The 20889-nt window shown below is 47.2% G+C and overlaps 1 protein-coding gene and 1 long non-coding RNA gene across 6 annotated transcripts in view; one reads left to right on the top strand and one right to left on the bottom strand.

Annotated features, from left to right (window-relative positions):
* Positions 1–18747: 18747 nt before the first annotated feature.
* On the bottom strand, positions 18748–19931 carry LOC119970424. The gene is made up of 2 exons (XR_005461613.1): positions 19776–19931; positions 18748–19492 (listed from the first exon to the last, which is right to left on the bottom strand). It is a non-coding gene; the product is annotated as an uncharacterized LOC119970424 (long non-coding RNA).
* LOC119970423 (synuclein, alpha interacting protein) overlaps positions 19726–20889 on the top strand; it is a 210131-nt gene continuing 208967 nt past the window's right edge. For 3 of the 5 annotated variants that reach the window (XM_038805022.1, XM_038805017.1, XM_038805021.1), the window contains exon 1: positions 19726–19783. The gene's annotated coding sequence lies outside the window, so the exon portion shown is untranslated. Of the gene's footprint in view, positions 19784–19981; positions 20149–20889 lie in introns of those variants that run through there. The other 2 variants (XM_038805020.1, XM_038805019.1) reach the window with 2 other exon arrangements.

Below are 20889 nucleotides of genomic sequence, written 5' to 3'. Positions count from 1 at the left end.
TCCAGCCCCTTCTGGTCCGCATCCTCCTCCTCAGATGAGGCCGCATGTTTCTCATCTTCCTCGCCCAACATGTTATCGCACTGCTGTGCCAGGTTGTGAAGGGCACAGCAGACCACCAGAAATCAGGAGACTCTCTGGGGGTGTACTGTAGTTCCCCACCAGAACAGTATGGGCAGCGGAACCGCATCATGAGCAGTTTGGAGCACCGCTCAACGACAGCACGGGCGGCAGTGTGGATTCATTGAAATGGGTCTCCACCTTGGTCGCAGGCCTCCATGCCAGCGTCATCAGCCAGGACCTCAGCAGATATCCCTTGTCCTCCACGAACCTACCCGTCATCCTGGGTTTATCAAAGACACCGGTGATCTCTCAGTGCCCTAGGATGTAGCTGTCATGCATGCTCCCAGGGTAGTGGGCACATACGTGCATGATCTTGAGATGGTGGTCGCATACAATTTGAACATTCAGGGAGTGGAACCCCTTCCTGTTAATACAGGGCACTCCCTGATGCCCTGGTGCCCCTGATGCATGCCAATGATTGCCCCCTTGACCTGGGGTATTGATAGGAATCGACTATTTCCTGATAGATCTGATAGGTAAAAGAAGGCTATTTAGTGTAAATATTAAGCCCCAGTTTTAATACCCATTTTAAATTGAGGATTTCAGCACTCGGGTCATGATAAAACACATAGCTTCAACAGAGACACAAAAAGCCTGACACATGCATATCTCATTGCTTAGTAAATATGTTGTTTTTTGATCTCCAAAGATGAAAAAGCTATTGTTCTAACAAACATATTTTCAAAGACAGTTTGACATTAAGACATGAGCTGTACCAGTAATGTGATCAAGGACAAAGCAGGCACCATAGCAACATGAAGGCACTATTATTCATAATGTGGATAAAGCGAAGTCAGCAGAAAACCAGTAGAAACTAGTCTTGATAATAGCACAGAATCGCATTCCATAACATACACAAATATTCAAACATGCAACATTCTGAACTTATGTTGCACATTAAGGTTTGACAGCTAACCATCAAATCAAATACATTTGATTCTCACCCAAACCAATTAGGATGATATAGAGGTATAGATAGATGGCTCAAGACAGATAAGATTTCCTATAAACGTGATGGTTCGTACGGCCATCTTTATCCAGGATCATTCTATACTTTGATCAAAACTATTCGCTATCTCTAAGGTTGAGTTGGTGTTGGGTAGAATAGGCTGGGTGGGGGGGGGGGGGGGGGGGGGGGGGGGTGCATCACGCAGGTGATCACAGTATTTAGAGTCCTGGAGAGTGAGGGAGATTTTGGAGGAAGATGAGGAAAGATTGTTGGGTGTAGATCTGAAAACCATGGGAAAGTTAGGGATTGACAGATTTGGAGCAGAGGGAGATTGATGATCACAGGACAGGTACTGTTGTGGAGACTGTTGACTGTCCAGAGCGAGGGGTGGAGGTGTGTGTTGGGAGGGGGGGGGGGGGGGGGGGGCGGCAGTGGGGGGAAATTATTGGGTCTGAAGGTAGTCTCCTACTCCTCTTGGTCCACAAGAAGTGGTGTAAATGCACTAACCTGATGCATTGGCCATTTTTCTTTCCTTTCAGCTGTTGGGTTTCCTGAGGTTTGGGAAAACCTGACTGAGGTTAAAATTAAAAACACCAGAAATAGAATCACCGACTCTACTCTCCATAAAAGATGTCAATGGCTGACTTGCCTCTGTCGAATTTGTTCCGGTTCTGGTTTCTGTTTCTTTCATTTTTAACCTGACTCAAATCCATCCTTTTTGGGAAGATATTACTGCTTGTATTTCACATGATATGTTTCCAATTTACCTGTGTTCTCATTGTGAGACATAGAACACATGAAGCAAATGAGTACCAGGAAGCACGTTGCTCCAGGAACGCTTGTATACATCCCAAAGTTCAAGAGTGTGCAGGCAGAGGCCTGACAAAGTGAATCGTTAGGAGAGGATAATTTGTTTTACATTTGAGTTTCATGAATGGATATGAATTGTTCATGGGGTTTTGCAAAACTGTCCAGAAGAGGGCAATACATTCACTTAAATAAGTCCTGATCTGAGCAAATTCTATTTCAATTATGAAACAAGCTATGTCAGACGTATCATCAAATATGAAAATCAACTTATTTCTGTTTATGAATTTACGTATCTAATGATATATCTTGTAAAGTAATTGTAGTCTCCAATTGATCTGTTTTATTTATGAGATGTGGACATTAGTGACAAGGCATTTGTTGCCAGTCTCTAATTGCCCTTGAACTGAGTGGCTTGCTAGATTATTTCAGAGGGCATTTAAGAGTCAACCACAAGCCTGGGGAGGGGTTTGGAGTCATATGTAGACCAGACCAGAGAAAGATGGCAGCTTTTGTTCCCTAAAGGACATTAGAGAAACAGACAGGTTTTTTGAACATTATTTGACTTTCAATTCCAGTTTTTTTTACCCCAGGTCCCTGGATTACTGTTCAGTAACAATACCACTATGCCACCGCCTCCCCTGTTGATTAATGTTTGTTGACTATTGGCTATTCATTGTGTGTAATTAGTTACGCCTGTGTGTGGTCACTCAGGGAGAGAGGTTGAACCGAGGCTGGCAGAGAAGTAGGCATTTTAAAGCATTGCAAATAAAGTTCCTGCTGTCATATATCCTGGGGTGTTGCATCTCTGAGACATAAGACACAATAGCAATTGATGATTCAAAACAGGAATTAGCAACTGCAATGGGGTGAATTCTCTGCCGGCGGGATTCTCCGTTCTGCTGGCAGTGCGCCCACGCCCGCGGGTTTCCTGGCATCATGGGGTGGCCACAATGGGAAATCCCATTGGGAACGGAGAATTCAGCTGCCGGCGAGAGCGTGCCGCCGAGGAACACGTGGCTGGGGGAACTGGAGAATCCAGCCCAATATGTCTCAGATTTAATCACCCTCTTGTTATTGTTGGTCAATAACAGCAAATTACATTTATATAGCACCTTTAATATGGGAAACAGTGACAAGACAGTTAGCAGAAGTGTAAGGAAAAATGGACACTGAGAGAAACAAGAAAAGATTAAGAATAAAAGTTTATTAAAAGAGATGGGTTTTGATAAGCATCCTAAAGGATGAGAGAAAGGTGCAAACGCAGATGAGTTTAAGGAAGTAATCCAGATCTTAGGGCCAAAGGTGCTGAAAGAACAGTTTCCAATGAACAATGAGAAGAGAGGGGAGAGATTTACAGAGGAATGAAGAATACAGATGTTGTAGAACTGGAGGAAATTACAAAGCTAGCAAGAGAGAGGAAAAGGAGGGATATAAAACAGGAATGACAATATTAACATTGAGTTATTTGATGTCTAGAAACCAAAATTGTTCAGCCAGGATGGGAATGGCATGCTAATGGCACTTGCCATTGGATATGAATACACAAAGCAGAATTTTGGATGATTTGAAGTTTTTCAAGGTTGGCCAGGAATACAATTGAAGTGACTGAGCCTGAAGGTGAAAAAGGCATGAATAAAGGCTATACTGGCACATGGGCTGATCTAGAAGCAGAAACCGGCAATTTTGTGGACATACTTTTGGGGGATCTCTGTGGTGAAGAAGATGTACGGCTGGATTCTCCGGTTCCCCAGCCTTGTGTTTTTTGGTGGCATGCCGTTCACTGGCAGTGGGATTCTATACTCTTGCCACTTGTCATTGGGATTTTCCATTGACGTCACCCCATGCCACTGGCAGGGGTGTGCAACCAGCAGGAATCACAACGGCCAGAGAATTATGGCCACTGTGTCATAAATTCAGCTTGAGGTTATATAGAATCCACGGTTGTAAACACTCTGATTCTCACTGAGGCAGTGACTAATGTCAAGGGTGAAGTTGGAGGCGAAGCCACAAAGTTTGTGGTTGGGGGCCATGAAATCTTCCGGCTAATTATAGAGGAAGCTGAAGTTATTTATGGCTCCATTCAACTACATCTACATCCCACTGAGGTGCATGTATCTGCACATGTGGTGGGTGTATGTGAACGCTGTGTTCTGAGGTGTTCTTAGAACTGGAGTTGAGGGCCTGGCTTGCAGGTGTCTACAGTGCTTTCTAGAGGTACAAATGAACTAGTGTAGAGAAAATCAGTACATGGCAGAAGACTTGAAAAGAGGACAATGCACTCACAGTATTATTGCCTATGGGATGAGCTGGTGCAGGATGCTCACTTGGGTGTGCACCGCCCATTTTCCTGTTGCCATAGGCACGGTCGATATCCTTCTCAGCGAGCACAATGGTATGCTCCTCAAAGGAAGTGAGGACCCTAATGTCGGCCACTCCACATCCGGTCTGGGACCTCCCCTGTTATTGTTCTGCATAAAGACATATGGGAAGAGTGTGAGTAGGATGCATGCAGCCTATAAGCATGCCTGGCATTTGTGTGTGATGAGTGGGGCAATGGAGGGGATGAGGACATAAGCTTGAGAAGATATGTGCTTGATGAAGATATGGTGATGTCCCTTGAGGTGGCAGTGTGTGAGATGCCAGTGAATCCATGAGTTAAGAGTCATGAAATAATGGACTTAACCCTGGCGGCTTGGATGAGATCATTCATCCTCTTACCAGGGTGGGAAAATTAAGCTTCGGGACCAGCAAGGGCAAGTGAGTGGGGGTGCGTTGAGTAGAGTTGGGGCATGGAAGAAAGAGTCAGGGGAGGACAGAGGGTGGGATTAGGGCATGGAATACTGAAGTGGGAAGAGCCTGGCATTCAGGATGTAGTAGGTGTCATCAGGGCCGGCTCAAGGCACCGGCAACTCGGGCAGTCGCCAGAGACTCGGGTCCCGCGCATGCGCAGTTGGGCAGGTGCCAACCAGCGCATGCGCGGTGGCCGCCCTCCCCCAGGGCGGCCCCCCCGCTCAGTCCGCTCCCCCGCTCGGTCCCCCCCCCCCCGGGTCCGCCCCCCCTCGGCCCCCCCCCTCGGGTCCGCCCCCCCCGCGGGTCCGCCCCCCCCCGCCCCCCCCCCTCGGGTCCGCCCCCCCACCCCCCCCTCGGGTCTGCCCCCCCCGCCCCGCCCCGCCACCCCGCCCCTCCCGCCCCTCGGCCCCGCCCTGCCGCCCCTCGGCCCCTCCCCTCGGCCCCGCCCCCGCCCCTCAGCCCCCCCCCGCCCATCGCCCCCCCCCCGCCCCTCGGCCCCCCCCCCCGCCCCCCCCCCCCCCCCTCGCCCCCGCCCCCCCCCAAGGGCGCCGAAGTTCAGCTTGCCCGGGGCGCCAGCAACCCTAGGGCCGGCGCTGGGTGTCATAATATACATCCAGGTATATGATGCTGTGCAGACTAGCAGTGATTGACACACAGGATGACCAGTGAACACACAGAATACAGCAGCCAATCACCAGACAGGACACAACCACTATAAAGCCAGAGGGCACTAGTTTTCCCGCTCTCTCGGGATCCAGACTCTGAGACAGTCAGAGCTTATGAGCAGCAACTAGAACAAACACCATGTGGTAGTAAGATAGTCTGGTCAGGTTAGCCTCAGGTCTCCAGTCAAGTCAGCATAGTGTCAACGCACAGTTAAATCATGTATTATAGTTAAGTGTTCAATAAAATCGAGTTGCATTTCTTCAAGTGTTGGAAGCCTGTCTCTCTCACCACTGCAGTAAATGCAGTCCTCGCAGACCCAGCTTACCCAACACATCATGGTACCAGTGAGTTATGCTCGAGTTTGACAGACCTACCTTGAGATAATCTGCCTTTGACCAGCGATCAGCCATCCGGTAGCATGGACAGCATCCACCCTCCCCCGCAGCTCCGCATCGCCGGCATCCTCGGTGCCAACTGGAAGATTTTCAAGCAGAAGTTCCAGCTGTATCTTGAAGCCACTGACCTCGAGGCCACATCAGATGCCAGGAAGATCGCTCTCTTCCTTTCTACAGCCGGGGACCACGCTATCCATATCTTCAACTCCCTCACCTTTGCTGAAGGCGAGGACAAGATGAAGTTTAAAACAGTCGTGCTGAAGTTCGACAGCCACTGTGTCATCAAAGTCAATGAAAGCTTTGAACGCTATGTGTTCCAGCAGAGGCTTCAGGGTAAGGATGAATCTTTTCAGTCCTTTCTAACCCATCTCCGCATCCTCGCGCAGTCATGCAACTATAGCTCCACTTCCGATTCCATGATCCGGGATCAGATCCTTTTCGGGGTCCACTTCGATCCCCTTTGCCAGCAGCTCCTAAAAGTTAAGCAGCTCACCCTTACCATCGCCATCGAGACCTGCGTCCTCCACGAGCACACTAACAACCGGTACTCCTATATCAAGGCGGCAGAAACGGCACGGCAAAACCCCTACGGTGCGGAACGGGTGCAGGTCATCAAACAAATGCAGGGCCTATGTCTGGATGACGGTGGCCATTTTGTGCTTTTCCCGGGTTCCTGCACATGCGCGCCACGACCAAGGGGACGGCAAGGCCGACGACCGAACCGCGTAAGAGCACACATCGTTCGACCGCACTGCGCATGCGCGGGGGCGCACGGAACGTCCTGATGGTGGTGCCATGACGTGCTCCAACTGTAGCTCCGCCCATTTAAACCGGCAATGTCCCGTGAAATCTCGACGCTGTCTCCAGTGTGGCAAGCTTGGCCATTACGCAGCCCTTTGCAGATCTGCTCCACTGCCCAACACACAGCGATCCCAGCCACAGTGCAGGAGCGTCCAGTCAGTACTGCAACCCATCACAGACTCCGACCCCGACATTCTTCCAGATCCCGACACTGAGGGCCTCACATCCCCATTCTGGGTGGGCATCATCACCAAGCATACGCTGCCTTTATCAACGATGGTGAAACAACTCCCAATAATGAGCATTGATCGGGACGACGAGTGGTGTGCCACCCTTACGGTCAACAAGGCTCGTATACACTTCAAGCTGGACACCGGCACTTCAGCAAACCTCCTTTCAAAGTCTGACCTTGACACCATCCGCATCAAGCCACGCACTCTGCCACCGGCCTGCCAGTTCCTCAACTACAATGGCAATGGCATTGCTGCCAGTGGCTCATGCCAACTCGCGGTGTCCCATCGTTCTTCAAAAGCAACGCTGCGTTTTGAAATTGTAGGAACCAACAGAGCTTCCCTGCTCGGTGCTCGGGCCTGCAAACTCCTTGTGCAGCAAGTTCACACCATGTCGTCCGCAGAGGCAACGGCCTCGCCAGATGTTAACTTCCAAGCCCATCTTGATGACATCATAGAACAATACCATAGCGTGTTCGAAGGTATGGGCACACTCCCTTACCGATACAAAACCTGTTGAAGCCAAATGCCACCCCTGTGGTCCACGCACCGCGTTGGGTGCCGGCACCCCTTAAAGACCGCCTCAAGCAGCAGCTGCAAGGCCTCCAGGACCAGGGCGTCATTTCTAAGGTCACGGAACCCACGGACTGGGTTAGCTCCATGGTTTGTGTCAAAAAGCCATCAGGGAAACTACGAATCTGTATCGACCCCAAAGATTTGAACCGTAACACCATGAGGGAACACTATCCAATACCTAAATGAGAGGAGCTAACCAGTGAGATGGCTCATGCCAAGTTCTTCACGTAGCTGGATGCCTCCAAGGAGTTTTGGCAAATACAGCTGGACGCGTCCAGTCGAAAGCTGTGCACATTTAACATGCCCTTTGGCATCATCTCCGCCTCAGAGTTGTTCCACCGGATAATGGAACAAATGATGGAGGGCATCGAGGGGGTGCGAGTGTACATCGATGATATAATTATCTGGTCCACAACTCCTCAGGAGCACATCGATTGCCTCAAGCGGGTGTTCCACAGGATCCACGAGCATGGCCTCCGACTCAACAGAGCCAAATGCTCGTTTGGTCAATCAGAAATCAAATTCCTTGGCGACCACATTTTGCAGCAAGGCGTGCAGCCAGATGCAGACAAGGTGTCGGCAATCAATGCCATGAAGACCCCGAAGGACAAGAAGGTTGTCCTCCGCTTCCTAGGGATGGTCAACTTCCTTGGGAAGTTTATCCCCAACCTTGCATCACACACCACAGCTCTCCACCATCTCGTTAAAAAAACGACGGACTTCCAGTGGCTACCCGCTCATGAGCAAGAGTGGCGTGAGCTCAGGGCGAAACTCACCAAGGCCCCGGTGCTGCCGTTTTTCACCCCCGCCAAGGAGATGAAAATATCCACCGACGCGAGCCAGGCTGGCATTGGGGCAGTGCTCCTCCAGCGGGATGACTCCTCCTCCTGGGCCCCAGTCGCATATGCCTCTAGAGCCATGACACCCACTGAGCAACGATATGCTCAGATTGAAAAAGAATGCCTGGACCTCCTAACAGGGATCGACAAATTCCATGATTGTGTGTATGGCCTCCCCAAATTCACGGTCGAGACGGACCACAGGCCATTGGTTCACATCATCCAGAAAGACCTCAAACATATGACGCCACGGCTACAACGTATCCTCCTCAAACTCTGCCGCTACGATTTCGACCTGGTGTACACCTCGGGCAAAGAGCTCATTGTGGCCGATGCACTCTCCAGATCTATCATGACACCATGTGAGCAGACTGACTTTGTCTGTCAAATAGACGTGCAAGTGCAATTCTGTGCCTCCAACTTTCCGGCCACTGATGAAAGGGTCGTGCAAATTCGTCAGGAGACGGTCATGGATCCTCTACTCCAGCGGGTCATGAGGCATCTCACGGATGGTTGGCAAAAGGGGCAGTGCCCCCAGTTTTATAATGTAAAGGACGATCTAGAGGTGGTAGACGGCATACTAATGAAGCTGGACAGAATTGTGATCCCACAGAGCATGCGAGAGTTGGTCCTCAGCCAAATCCACGAGGGTCACCTGGGGGTCGAAAAGTGTTGCCGTCGAGCCCTAGAGGCAGTATATTGGCCAGGCATCAGCCAAAATATCGGCAACACGATCCTCAATTGCCCAACATGTCAAAGGTTCCAGCCGGCTCAGCTTAAAGAGACTCTACAGCCGCATAAAATGGTGACCTCCCATGGTCCAAAGTTGGTGTTGACCTGTTCCATGCCAAGGGCCGAGACTATGTTCTCCTAGTTGACTACTTTTCCAACTACCCCGAGGTGGTCAAACTGACTGACCTCACCAGAAAGCTAGCCATGTCCGTTAGCCAGGTCTCCACCTTTGGTGGCTTTGGGTCCCTCCAAGCTAATAGTATCCGTCTCCAGGCTACCAGGGAAGCAAAGGCTACAATGTCTGCCTCTTTCTCCTCCTGGATTCCCGGGTATTCCGATACTCCAAAAATCGCCATCTCTGGACTCGGTGCCAGCCTTGTTTGCAACATTTGGACGTGACATCCGCAAACCCCTGCCAGAATCCCCTCAGCTTCGGGCATGCCAAGAACATATGGAAATGGTTCGCTGGTCCTCCCGCACATTTTTCACACCTGTCTTCTACCCCAAAGAACCCGCTCATCTGGGCCACTGTCATGTGAGCCCGGTGAACGACCTTGAACTGTATCAGGCTGAGCCTGGCACATGATGTGGATGCGTTGACTCTACTCGATGCGTCCGCCCAGAGACCATCCTCTATCTCTCCTCCTAACTCCTCTTCCCACTTGCGTTTCAACTCCTCGGTCTGCATCTCCTCTGACCCCATAAGCTCCTTGTAAATGACAGAAACCCTCCCTTCTCTCACCCACATTCTGGAAACTACCCTGTCGTGTATCCCCTTGGGCGGCAGGAGCGGGAAGGTTGAGACCTGACTGGGTAGGAAGTCCAGCACCTGCAGGTACCTAAACTCATTTCCTCTCGTCAATCCAAATTTGCCCTCCAGCTCTCTCAGGCTAGAAAAGCTCCCCTCTATAAACATATCTCCCATCCTCTCAATCCCTGCTATCTGCCATCTCCGGAACCCTGCACCCAGCCTTCCAGGGGCAAACTGGTAATTATTACAGATTGGAGACCAGACCGATGTTCCCTCCGGTCCCACATGTCTCTTCCATTGCCAGTTCAGGAATGCCAGCCCGCTCTCCCCCCCGGCTTCACTCCAGCATCCCCTTTTTTACTCGCGGGGTCTTATCTGCCTATACAAAGCCTGTGATCACCTTATTGACCCGTTTAAAGGACTGTGGAATAAAGATGGGGAGACACAAACAGGAATCTCGGGAGGATCGTCATTTTCACTGTCTGCACCCTCCCAGCTAGTGACAACGAGAGCGTGTCCCACCTTTGGAAATCGTCCTTCATTTGGTCTATTAATCGGACCAAATTTAACTTGTGTAGCCATTAGCCAGTGTAAATTTATTAAGGGAAAGCTGTGTTTGACTAACTTGATTACATTTTTGGAGGAAGTAACAAGAGTTGAAGTAATTGTTGATGTAAAGGTTGATGTAATCTATTGGAGTTTGAACAAGGTTTTTGAGAAAGTTCCACATGATAGACTGCTCAGTAAATTGAAATTCATAGGATCTCAAGTTAAATGACAGCTTGGTGAATGAATGTTTTTGTGACAGGAAGGCTGTTTTCAATAGGGTTCTGCAGGTCTCATAACTGGGTGCTTCAATGTTTGTGTACATATGAATGATTTAGACTTAAATGTAAGAGGCATGATTAAGAATTCCAATGCAAATTAGTCATGTGGTTGACAGTGAAGAAGAGATCTGTTGACTATGTCATATGAGAGTACCCTTAAGAAATGGGTGTTTGAGAAATGTGCCTTTAAGAAATGGGTGTTTATCAGTGATGTCAGAGTGTGGGTGGAGCTGGGCGGTCTGTACAGCTTTTTATTTTTGTTTTAGGCTGTTTGCTGCAGTGTGTTTTAGTTTTATTTTCAGTGTTGCAGCTGAAGCCAGACAAAGCAGGTGTACTGTTGATCTATCTGCCATGAAAAGACTATCTCTTGATCATTTCGTGAATTCGGAATTTTAAATGTTTCCAGTAGTGAATGTAAACTTGATTTGCTTCTGTTAAAAGGTGTTTATTTTGTCTTCTGGATGTTGTTTGGGAAGTTATTAAGGATTACTTAGTGTTGTAGCCTTTGGGAGTTGTATTTGAATTGATGGTTGCTAAGATGTTCACTGTATGTTTTAAAAAGGTTAACGTGAGTTCATAGAATAAACATTGTTTTGCTTAAAAAAATACTTTTCCATTTCTGCTGTACCATACCTGTAGAGTGGGCCGTGTGATCCCCATATCACAATCTATTAAAAGTTGTGGGTCAGGTGAACTCCATGATACACTTTGGGGTTCTCTAAACCCTGGCCCAGAACAAATTGGGGGCTCATCTGGGATAAAAGTCTATCTATTGGATTGGCTTAGTGAACTTAAAGACAGTGAGGGGTGAGCATATTGTGGTTGCTTTTCAGGTGAGGTATTTTAGTTTAAGTGGGGTGTGTGTTGTGGACAATGGCTCTTTCAGAGGCTCTGAAGTTTTTGGGGGTGGAGACGGTCACACACAGTGCCTTACGGACAGAGACTAAAACCAGGCTGTTAGATTTGGCAAAAACAGTGCAGTTAACATTACCTGACAAAATGCGAAAAGATGAGGTAATTATGGCAGTGGCTAAGCATTTAAAGTTGCCTGAGATACAGTTTGACTCATTGGAAATGGCAAAAATTCAGTTACAAATTAAACAAATGGAACATGAGAAAGATTTAAAGCAGCTTGAATATGAAAGAGAGGAAAAAGAGAGAGAGTGGAAAAAGAAAGAGATAGTGAGGAAAAAGAAAAGAGAGAGAGAAGAAAGGAGAAAAGAAAGATTAGCCCTCGCAGAACAAAAAGAAAGAGAACGGGAGATACAGATCAGGGAAAAAGATAAAGAGAGAGAGTTTGAACTTCAGAAAATGACCATGAAACATGACAGTCAGTTAAAATTGGCAGACGTAAAGGGAAACGTACAGTTGGATGATCGTGATGAGGATAGTGAGAAAGAGCGTCAAAGGCTTGGTGGGAATCTATTTAAATATGTCCAAGCATTGCCAAGGTTTGATGAGAAGGAGGTAGAAGCCTTTTTCATTTCATTTGAGAAGGTAGCTAAACAAATTAAATGGTCACAAGACATGCGGGTATTACTGATTCAAACAAAACTGGTAGGTAGGGGTAGTGAAGTGTTTGCATCACTACTGGAGGAGGTATATGGGACATATGAGGTGAAAAAATCCATCTTAGGTGTATATGAATTAGTGCCTGAAGCCTACAGACAAATGTTTAGAAATTTAAGGAAAGAATTTGGTCAAACATACATGGAGTTTGAAAGGCTCAAACAGAGTAATTTAGAAAGCTGGATAAGGGCTTTGAAAATAGACCAAATGTATGAAGTTCTCAGAGAAATTATGCTTTTGGAGGAGTTTAAAAATTCAATTCCTAATGTAGTGAGAACTCATGTGGAAGAGCAGAGTGTTACAACTGCGAAGTTAGCAGCAGAATTGGCAGATGATTATGAATTAGGTCATAAATCTAGGCTTGGTTTCCGACATCAGTTTCAGCCTGTGAAGGATAGAAACTGGGGAGATGAAAAATAAGGTAAAGGTGATCTGATGGGAGATAATAAGGAGAGTGTACCTCAGACTAAAAAAGAAATCCAGGACGGTGGAAAAGAAATGAAAAGTTTCAAATGTTTTCACTGTAATAAACAAGGCCATGTAAAGTCAGTGTTGGTGGTTGAAGAAAAGCACTGGGAAGGCTGATGTGGTAAAACAGGATAGAGACTATAGAATTTACAGTTCAGAAGGAGGCCAATCGGCCCATCGAGTCTGCACTGGCTCCTGGAAAGAGCACCCTACCCAAGGTTAACACCCCCACCCTATCCCCATAACCCAGTAACCCCACCCAACACTAAGGGCAATTTTGGACACTAATGGCAATTTATCATGTCCAATCCACCTACCTTGCACATCTTTGGACTGTGGGAGGAAACCGGAGCACCCGGAGGAAACCCACGCACACACGGGGAGGATGTGCAGACTCCGCACAGACAGTGACCCAAGCCGGAATTGAACCTGGGACCCTGGAGCTGTGAAGCAATTGTGCTAGCCACAATGCTACCGTGCAGCCCACTAAGACAGGATAAGACAGTGGGGTTTGTTAAAGTGGTAAAGGAAAGCCCAAGTGAAGCAAAGGAGATACAAAAGATTGTACAGCCTGATCAAGAGGTGATTGATAGGAAGGTGCCAGATCTCTTTAAATAATTTACTTGTGTGGGTAAAGTTTACTCATGTGTATCAGGAGGAGCAGGTAAAGAAGTCACAATTTTAAGAGATACGGGAGCTGGTTAATCCTTAATGGTAAGAGATGAGGAGTTATGTAGTTTGGGAAGAATGTTGCCAGAAAAGGTGGTAATATGTGGAATTCAGGTTTAGAGGAGTAGTGTTCCATTATGTAAGGTAAGGTTGGAAAGTCCAGTGAAGAGTGGTGAAGTGGTAGTAGGAGTAATAGAGAAACTATCTTGTCCAGGAATACAGTTTATCTTGGGTAATGATATAGCTGGATCGCAGGTGGGAGTGATGCCTACTGTGGTTGATAAGCCAGTGCAAAATCAGACAACTGAAGTGTTGAAGGATGAATATCCTGGGATTTTTCCGGATTGTGTCGTAACAAGGTCGCAAAGTCACAGGTTAAGACAAGAGGAGAAATCAAAGAGTGAAGATGAAGTTGAAGTGCAATTATCAGAAACGATTTTTGATCAGATGGTTGAAAAAGAAGAACAGGTGGAGGATGAGGCGGATGAGGGGGCTGTTTAGCACATTGGGCTAAATCGGTGGCTTTGAAAGCAGACCAAGGCAGGCCAGCAGCACGGTTCAATTCCCGTAACAGCCTCCCCGAACAGGCGCCGGAATGTGGCGACTAGGGGCTTTTCACAGTAACTTCATTGAAGCCTACTCGTGACAATAAGCGATTTTCATTTCATATTTTTAGTTCAGGAAAATTGGCAGTTACAACATAAAGATGTAGAAATAAAACAGATGTATCAGAAAGCATACACGGAAGAGGAATCAGAGTGTATACCAGAGTGTTATTACCGTAAAAGTGATGCCTTGATGAGAAAATGGAGACCTTTACATATGCAGACGGATGAAAAGTGGGCAGAAGTTCATCAAGTCATATTGCCGGTAGGGTATACAGAGGAGGTGTTGCGAGTTGCACATGAGATACCAGTGGGAGGTCATTTGGGAATAAGGAAAACTCAAGCTACAATCCAGAAACATTTTTATTGGCCTGGACGACATAAAGATGTAGTTAAATTTTGTCAATCATGTCACACGTCAAGTAATAGGGAAACCTCAACAGTGATAAAACCAGTGCCCTTAACACCTATTCCAGTATTTGAGGAACCTTTTACAAGGGTCCTAATTGATTGTGTAGGACCGCTTCCTAAGACAAAAAGTGGGAATCAATATCTTTTGACGATAATGGACGTGTCGACTAGGTTTCCAGAGGCCATTCCAGTCCGTAATATTACAGCAAAAAAATTGTGGAGGAATTACTTAAATTCTTTACTCGAAATGGACTACCCACAGAAATACAATCAGATCAAGGATCGAATTTTACCTCAAGGTTATTCAAATAAGTTATTGATAGCTTAGTAATAAAACAATTTAAATCAACTGCAAACCATCCAGAATCGCAGGGAGCGTTAGAAAGGTGGCTTCAGGAATTAAAGTCTATGTTGAGGGCTTATTGTCCCGATTATCCAGAGGATTGGGATAAAGGAATTCCATTCATACTGTTTGCAATTAGGGATGCACCTAATGAGTCAACCAAATTCAGTCCTTTTGAACTAATTTTTGGTCATGAGATAAGAGGACCACTTAAATTAAGGAAATATTGGTGAGTGAGAAATCAGAACTTACATTATTGGATTACGTGTAAAATTTTAGGGAACGATTAAATAGAGCAGGTGAATTGGCTAGACAACATTTAAAAGTTGCACAAAATGTGATGAAATGGGTAGCAGACAAGAAATCCATAGTTCGTAGTTTTGCCAGTGGAGATTAAGTTTTTGTGTTGTTACCAGTGGTCTGTGAATCTTTAAAAACAAGGTTTTGTGGACTGTATCAGATTGAAAGGAAATTAAGTGAGGTGTATTATGTGGGAAAAACACCAGATAGAAGGAAGACTCACCGAGTGTGTCAGGTGAATATGCTTAAAAGGTACTTTGAAAGGGAAGGAGAGAAAACGGAGGTTTTAATGATTCTAACTCAAAATGACGAACCAAATCCAGATGACTGTGAATTTGACATACCTCAAATTAAATTGGAAAACGAGGATGTTCTTAAAAATTGGGATAAATTGTTGAGTTACCTTCCAGAGGAAAAATGAACTGACCTGAAAGAGTTATTGATATCATATGGGCCAGATTATGGAGATAAATTGGGAAGTACTAAAATAGCCATACATGATGTAGATGTGCGAAATGCTGTTCCAATCAAACAACATCCATAGACTTAACCCTTTAAAATTGGCACAGAAGAACAAAGTGATTGAGAGTATGCTTAAATATGGCATAATTGAAGTGGATTGCAGCCAATGGAGCTCACCCATAGTGATGGTACCAAAACCAGACGGTACCCAATGGTTGTGTGTGGACTATAGAACGGTTAATGCAGTTACAAGAACGGACTCTTATCCTATCCGTTTGGAGCATTGCATTGAGAAAGTGGGACAATCAGCTTTTATTTCCAAACTGGATTTACTTAAAGGTTACTGGCAGATACCTTTATCTGAAAGGGCTAAGGAGATTTCAGCTTTTGTGACTCCAGATGGTGTACACCAATTCAAAGTTATGCCATTTGGCATGAAAAACGCACCAACCACATTTCAACGGTTAACTAACAAAGTTGTTTCAGGATTACCCAATTGTGTGGTATACATCGACGATCTGGTAATTTTCAGCCAGACATGGACAGGATATTTGAAACATCTGATGGAGTTATTCGACCGACTTCAGGAGGTGCGTTTGGTGATAAACCTTGCCAAATGTGAATTTAGAAAGGCCCAATTCACTTTCCTTGGCCATACAATCGGACAGGAACGAATGGTCCCACGGGGTGTGAAGACAACATTTATTGAGGAGTTTCCGATACCCTCAAGACGATGGGAAATAATGCGATTTCTCGGCATGAGTGGATTTGATCGAACATTTGTCAAAAATTTTTACAGCGCGGTGCTCCGCTGATGGACTTGCTGAAGAAACATCGAAAGTTTCAGTGGACAGGCATTTGACTGCCTGAAAGCTGTGATGACCAATGCTCGTGTGTTGGAGTATTACAAGAGACTCTGTGATCAGATTGAACGAAAGTAACTGACTTTAAAGAGAAATGCCGAGGCATAGAGAAATGGATGGATCATGCAGAGACCTTCTTGTTCAAAGAGACTATCAATTGAGAAGGATTTCAGTTGGAGGAATGAAAAAAATGGACTATATTATTATACCTGTTTGCGTGTGCTGTTTTTTGAAACTAAAAAGTATATTTACTGTGTGCATTTCTTAAAGGATAGTGAAAAGGTGAAAAATGAAATCATCTTGAAGTTGATGGGTTTTTTTCCTTGGGGGGAGGAGTCATGTGAGAGTACCTTTAAGAAATGGGTGTTTAAGAAATGTACCTTTAAGAAATGGGTGTTTGTCAGTGATGTCAGAGTGTGGATGGAGCTGGGCTGTCTGTCAGCTTATTACCATCGCTTTAGGCTGTTTGCTGCAGGGTGTGTTTTAGTTTTGTTTTCAGTGTTGGAACTGAAGCCAGACAAAGCAGGTGTACTGTTGATCTCTCTGCCATGAAAAGGCTATCTCTTGATCATTTTGTGAATTCAGAATTATAAATGTTTTCAGTAGCGAATGTAAACCTGTTAAAATGTAATCTGTTAAAAGGCGTTTCTTTTGTCTTCTGGATGTTGTTTGGGAAGTTATTAAGGATTACTTAGTATTGTATTCTTTGGGGGTTGTATTTGAATTGATGATTGCTCAGATGTTCACTGTATGTTTTCAAAAGGATAACTTGAGTTCATAGAATAAACATTGATTTGCTTTAAAAAATACTTTTCCATTTCTGCTGTACCACACCTGTAGAGTGGACCGCGTGCTCCCATACCACAATCTATTAAAAGTTGTGGGTCAGGTGAACTCCATGATACACTTTGGGGTTCTCTAAACCCTGGCCCATAACAACTGCGAGAAGATATTAATAGATTGGTAAGGTGGGCAGTAAGGTAGGAGGCAATACATTTGGGAGGAGAAACAAGGCAAATGAATGCACAATATTTGCCAAGCATTTGGTTTAGAAATGCTGAATTTTGACTTGCAGCACCCTATAGTTTTTACTTTAGGAATTTTTTTTTTTATTATCCAAATGCACCTCTCACTCTTATCTATGTTGAAATTACTTTGCCAACTTTTATATTCAAAGACACATTGGTTTGACCAGGTTCTTCAAATGACCTCCTTTGGTTTTGAATCAATTTTCTTGATTACGCTTGTGGTGTGATTTGAAAAATTGTTCCATGTAAAAGATGGCAGGTGGGATTTATCAGGGAAAAAAAGACCCATTTTAGGCACGTTTAGCTGGGTGTTTCTTGGCATCTCCAGTGCCAAGAATGACCCCAGTATCAAACACGACTCTTTGAGGAACACACCGCTGAGACTGCACTTAGCTTCATTCCTTCAGCTTCTCAGTACAGGAAGAGATTGGAGAGCCATTTCTAAATGCCACCCCTGATCTCTGGACCCCCCCCCCCCCCTCCCCCTCAGCTTATCTGTTAGGGAATCCTCGAGCTTCCCCTCACCCCACCTCATATGGGCAGCTTGGCACCTCTGGGCCAAATCACGGGCTGTGCAACCTGGCAATACCATCTGGACACCCTGGCATGAGTGCCAGGGTACCGCCATGCATGGAGCCCGACCACCCAGGGACCGCCAATGGCATGGGAGACGTCCCCAGGTGTTATTATGAAATGTGGACCAGTGCTGAATTGCATCATGGCGAGGTCTCCCAGGCATGGGCACTTGATCCTGGGCCTTGGGAGAATCTGGCGCCAACATATTTAAATGAGCCTAACTCCTCACATAAATATACAAATCTGGATCCCGCCCAGTGAGGGTGAGATCCAGATCGCGATTTCGCGTGAGATCTCCAACTCCCACATTGCAAATCGCGCAAGAAGCTGCTCAGGCACAAAGAGCCCGTTCGGTCAGGCTCACCTTTGTCATCATTATTTTTAGACATTTGGCTAAATATTTTGGATTTTCATAATGAGGTCGGTAAATAAACAAATTAAATTCAGTTTGATATCATTATTTTGGAAAAACCGATGGAAATTTGAAATTTTAATGAGAAAGCACAAGTAAAAATACTAGAACTCCACTTACTAAAAACAATTTGAAATATTTGGTCATGCCTCTAATTGCAAACAGAATGCAATCTCTTCTCACACAACTAGAAGTCCATGAAATTCCCTTTAAAAAGTGTGCCCCATCTGGGGATTCCCAGCTACCGTCTTTTTCAAGTCCTGCCCTGCCACTAGATGTGTTCTGCATGGTGTTGGATTATCTAGAGCAAAAAGCAGACTGTGCAGCCTGTGAGCTGGACACCGGTTTTCTCACCTCAATCAGCAATCTGTGCAGAGAATAGAAAATTCCACCCCGAGTGTAAATAAGAAAAGCTTTTTCCACTGGCAGAAGGATAAGTAACCAGAGGACACAGATTTAAGGTGATTGACAAAAGAATCAGCGACAACATGGCAAAACTTTTTTTTAAAACACAGTGATTTGCCGTGATTTTGAATAAACTATCTGAAAAGGTTGCAGTTTCAATAAAAACATTCAATAGCGAATTGCATAAATACTTGAGAAGGAAAAAATTACAAGGCCAAGTGGATAGAATAGTGGAATGCGATTAATTGAATTGCATGACGAAAGAGCTGCCACAAGCATGATGGGTCGAATTGCCTCCCTCTGTGCTTGACGAGAGAAGGTATAATTCTCAGTGACCCTCTCCAACATGTGCAGCTAATTCTGTCTTTGGTAGTATACCGTATACTGAGGGTATGGACTCTGTTGCCTTCCTTCCCCTTGACCCCCTGCCCACCTCATGTGTAGGGCTCAACCTCTGCTGCTGTGGATAGTGATCTTCATCACCACCGGGCCCAATAGCTGAGAATCATAAGTTTGACTTCGGTTGGTTCAGCTGCTCTTGCAATGATGTCTGTAACCCTCCCTCCCACGCCCCACATGCACTGTCCAAGCATGGCAAAGACCACTCTCCTCACAGCACCCAATGGCATCTTTCTGTGAATGGCTGAGTGCTCCTCGAAGCCATGCTCCCTTTAATGGGCTCAGTGGCCATGACTAGGTCCATCCACCCAAGGTTGCCGCCCCCAAGCATCTAATCAGTCTCTGATCCAGCCTGCAAACAAAATCCCGCAATGGCCCTCAACAATGCGGGCGAGCAGCATTAACTGGCTCCATTCTCAAACTGGGCAAGTTTCCTCCCTCCGGTGACGGGCGGAGCCTGGAAAATCGTATCCCAAAAACCGAGTTCTTTCGAAACCTGAAATAAGAGGAAAAAATGCGTTATTTGAACATTCCTGGCGCTGGCCATAAAATCACCAGTTTGCCGATAAAAGAAGTTAAGACAGCTGCAAACTGTCCACTTTGCTGCGGGAACCCTACTGAGGCTGGCGCTGGGGGCGGGGGTGTGGCCGGGCCGGGCGAGGGGGCTGGCGCTGAGGCGGGGCTCGGGCAGCACAGGACAGGGCCGGGGCGGCGAGAGGAATCGGGAGCAGAGCGGTCTCCCTGACGGGAACGGGCAGTGGCTCCAGTCCGTGGCTCACCTGAAACGGTAAGGATTCAAAGCGCATGTCGTTAACGAGGTGAGAGAGAAGAACCCTTTAGAAATTTGAATCCGGGTTCTGGTTCTTTCCCGTTATTGTTGGAATTGTTGACCGCTACGAGCCGGGAGATAATTCCTTTCAACTTCAAACAAAGGATTGGGCGGGAGCTGTCACTCTGCTCCTGTGCTTCACCGTGTTCCCATTGGCTGACGGTTGACAAAGTGGACAAATGGTTGGCTGGGGAGCCTGTCAGTCAGCCGCGGCTCGGGGATGAGGTTGTTGTTGTGGGGTAGGTGAAGTGTGCGTGCGGCTGGGTGCACAGGCACCTCCAAATAACATCGGGGCCACGAAGGCATTGTCCAGCATTCAAACGGTGAGGGGAAGGATGCAGTCGGCGACAGGTTTTTGTGGGGTGGGGGGTGAAGAGCGAACTGGTTTGGATAGCATCCTGCCCCTCCGACGCTGTGATCCCTGATACTACCTCTCCGGTGATGTGCCCCCTTCACTGCCACTGTGCCCCACAGCCCTGACGCTGCACCAGTCCCCTGGTGCTGTGCCCCCCACCTCTGGCACTGCACCCCTCCACCCCTCACACTATGCCACCCACCCCCAGGGCTGCACCCTATAGCTCTGGTGTTACCACCCCCCCCCCCCCGCCCGTCGCTGTGACTCGCCCCCCCCAACCCCATGGTGCTGTGCCTTCCCGTGTCTCCCCCCCCCCCCCGCTTCCCAGTCCCCCGGTGCTGTGCCCCCCCGGCTGCCCAGTCCCCCGTGCTGTGCCCACCCTGCTGCCCAACCCCCCGACGCTGTGCCCCCCCTGCTGCCCAACCCCCCCCCCCGGTGCTGTGCCCCCCCCCCCGCTGCCTAACCCCCCGGTGCTGTGCCTTTGCCCCCTCCACCTCTCGGTGCTGCGACTCCCCCCCCCCCCCCATAACCAATGCTGTGCCTTCCCCCCCCAAACCCTGTTTCTGTGCCTCCCCCCACTCCAGCGCTGTGCCTCCCCCCCCCACCCTCCAACGCTGTGTCTCCCATCCCACCTCCCAGTTATGCACCTCCCCCCCCCCCCCCCCCCCCCCCCCACCACCAACCCCTGGCGATGTGCCTTCCCCTAACC

This window comes from Scyliorhinus canicula, chromosome 8 (genome assembly GCF_902713615.1).
Source record: "Scyliorhinus canicula chromosome 8, sScyCan1.1, whole genome shotgun sequence".
Taxonomy (NCBI): domain Eukaryota; kingdom Metazoa; phylum Chordata; class Chondrichthyes; order Carcharhiniformes; family Scyliorhinidae; genus Scyliorhinus; species Scyliorhinus canicula.
This window is presented reverse-complemented; position numbering and strand designations above follow the sequence as displayed.